Below are 3601 nucleotides of genomic sequence, written 5' to 3' on the forward strand. Positions count from 1 at the left end.
TACGTGGATTTTATGATATTCTCAAGCACGTGGACTTTCGGCTACATTGAATATATATATATATATCTATATGTATATATATATATATATATATATATATATATAGTATATGTGTGTTTGTAAAGTATATATGTATATATACATATATACACACTCTCCAAAAAAGAAAAAAAAAACGATCACCTTTTGACCATCACGAAACTCGAACAATTTCTTATTATGTTGCCTAATTCTGCCAACAAAACGCGCGCAAAATAAACACACAAACGGACATACAAACACACAAAGCGTAGTAAATAATAGAATATAATGATGAAATGAAAGAAAGAAACATATATAGTCATAAATGTAAACATTCGAGATGATTAAAGTATTTGAATGACGATAAAAAGGTGAAAACCACGTAAACACAAAGTAAAACAAAACTAACGATGAATTGTATGTTTCTAGTAGAACATAATGATGAAATGAAAAACGAAACATATATATACTAATAAATGTGTACATTCGAAATTATTAAAGTATTTGAATAACGATAAAAAGGTGAGAACCACGTAAACACAAATAAAACAAAACAAACAAGGAATTTCATGTTGATGCCGCCCTTCATATACTGGGGCCAAGTCTACCAGTTTGGGAAATTGGTTTGACAGTTTGCTTGACATGACGACATCAGTACAGTGGTATTTTGACGTTCAGATGATTGACTTCATTCTCTATCAATACTTCTTTTCTCTGCGTCTTGTTTTCGAATAAGAATGATCTCTTTTGTATTTATTTATTTACTATTTTTATTTGCTTTTTTATTTATTAATTAATTTGTTTACTTTGATAGACTGATTTCTCTATCGATACTTTTCTCCACTCGTCTTGTTTTCGAATAATAATGACCTATTTTGTATTTATTTATATATTTCTATTTATTTATTTATTTATTATTTTTATTTGCTTTTTTATTTATTAATTAATTTGCTTACTTTGATAGACTGATTTCTCTATCGATACTTTTCTCCACGCTTCTTGTTTTCGAATAATAATGATCTATTTTGTATTTATTTATTTGCTATTTTTATTTGACTTTTTATTTATTAATTGGCTTACTTACTTTGATAGACTGATTTCTCTATCAATACTTTTCTCCATGCGTCTTGTTTTCGAATAATAATGATGTATTTTGTATTTATCTATTTATTTATTTATTTATTTATTTATTTATTTGCTTTTTTATTTATTAATTGATTTACTTACTTTGATAGACTTATTTTTCTATCGATACTTTTCTCCACGCGTCTTGTTTTCGAATAAGAATTTTTAGTGTGAATGTATTTATTTATCTAATTATTTGTTTACTTGTTTATTTATTAATTGGTTTACTTACTTTCATAGACTGGGTTCTCTATCGATACTTTTCTCCACGCGTCATGGTTTCGAATTAAAATGTTTTATTTGGATGTATTTAATTTGAATATTTTTATTTATTTATTTATATATTTGCTTAATTATTTATTAATTGATTTACTTACTTTGAAGACTGCTTTCTCTATCAATACTTTTCTTCCCGCTTCTTGTTTTTTAATTTGAGTTTATTTAGCTTGTATATTTATTTATTGTTTTTTTTTTTAATCTTTCGCGATCTCGAACACAGGAACACGAATTTGTAACCGGACTGGAAACCGATTTATTATAGAAGCTGATTCAAATGAGTCTCTGAGAATTGTTAAAAATTGAGGAATTTTTCGGAATTAAAATTTTTATAAAAATTCACAAATTATACGAAATTCACAAAAAAGATCAAAAGGATGTTTTGATATATCTCGTTGACAAACAGACAGATGAGTAAAACCACTCAGGGTGCCGGCTAATTTTATAGGGTTTAAGTTGCTATAGTAGATTCACATGAACCGTACGTTTGATGCCTAGGCCATCCCTTACGACGCTCCTGATTGGCTGTTGATAAGCCAGTCACAGAGCTGGAAACTCTCAGTCTCTCTTGAGAGTTCACATGGGTAGGATGTATGTTCCACCTCTTGAGAGAGACTGAGAGTATCCAGCCCTGTGATATGCTTATCAACAGCCAATCAGGAGCACCGTAAGGGACTGGCCTAGACATCAAATTCCACGTTGGCCAAGTGCATTTCGCGCTCTGCTACCAACCTGGTGTTCCAAAGTTCGATTCTCGGCTCGGCTAACGCGGAACCAGAGGAATTTATTTCTGGTGATAGAAACTCCTTTCTCGATACAATGTAGTTCGGATCCCACAATAAGCTGTAGGTCCCGTTGCTAGGTAACCAAATTGGTTCGTAGTCATGTTAAAATATCTAATCCTTCGGGCCAGCCCTAGGAGAGCTGTTAATCAGCTCAGTGGCCTGGTAAAACTAGGATATACTTTAGGCATCAAATGCACGGTTCAAGCGAATCTACTATAGCCCCACGATCATTATTCATGACCCCATTAGATAGTAACACCTGTTTATCTGAGCTTCCGCAAGGGTGTGGTGGGGGGGAGTCGTGGGTGGTCACTGTCTGTTGTTGTCTCTAAACCGAGCGAGGTTCTAATCCTGCTGGGGACGAAGCTCTTGTCAGTTATATATTTCGTCTTGGCTGTCAGTTAATCTCAAGGTATTGTGAATTATAGATGTTAATCGATATTTGTCCTTTAATATTTGGGGAAATTAAAAATTCACGCGTGTATAGGTGTGTCAAACACACTCACGCACACACATATATATGTATATACACATATGTATGTATGTGTGTATATACTAAGCTATCACAAAAATATCCACGGAATTTTGTTTATTAGCTGAAGCAACAGGGAACACTTGAAGAGATAGAGAGAGAGAGAGAATATATGTATATATATGATGTGTGTGTGTTTATATTTATATATATATATATTATATATATATATATATATATATATATATATATATATTATATATCTAATAAAAGGAGCCCATAAAAACACCAAATGTAGAAGAGAAAAGTACTATCTTTCAGAGAGACAGCAGTCTCTGAAATATAGTACTTTTCTCTCTACATTTTGGTGTTTTTATGGGCTCCTTTTTATTAGATGGAATTCTGTTGTTACGGAACACCTTTACCAGTCATATATATATATATACACACACACACACCACACACATATATATATATATATATATATATATATATATATATATATATATCTATATATATATGTGTGTGTGTGTGTATACGAATATTTTCTCTCTCTCTCTCTCTCTCCTTCTCTCTTTCTTCTTCCTCTCTTCTCTATCTCTCTCTACTTGAGAACCTCGCCTTCCTCCTCTGAACCCACTCACCTCCGCCCACTGCCTCATAACCCAGACTACACCAGCTGTCTCATTCATGGCTGGGTTTTGCAAGTAAGTGCCCAGGCTCTTGTGTTCCAGTGAAACATGGAACCCCCTGGAACTCATTCTGGATCTGGCTGGAATTCTCCTACGTGATGGAGGAGAAAGATTCCATTTGCCACAGGTTCTGATACGAAGTGTTTTTTTCTTTTTCTTTTGAGAAAGTGGGACTTTTTGTGTGAGATTTTTTCAGATGTTTTGTATTTTATTAGATGCTGTTCTTTTGT

This window comes from Macrobrachium nipponense, chromosome 7, assembly GCF_015104395.2.
Source record: "Macrobrachium nipponense isolate FS-2020 chromosome 7, ASM1510439v2, whole genome shotgun sequence".
Classification (NCBI taxonomy): Eukaryota; Metazoa; Arthropoda; class Malacostraca; order Decapoda; family Palaemonidae; genus Macrobrachium; species Macrobrachium nipponense.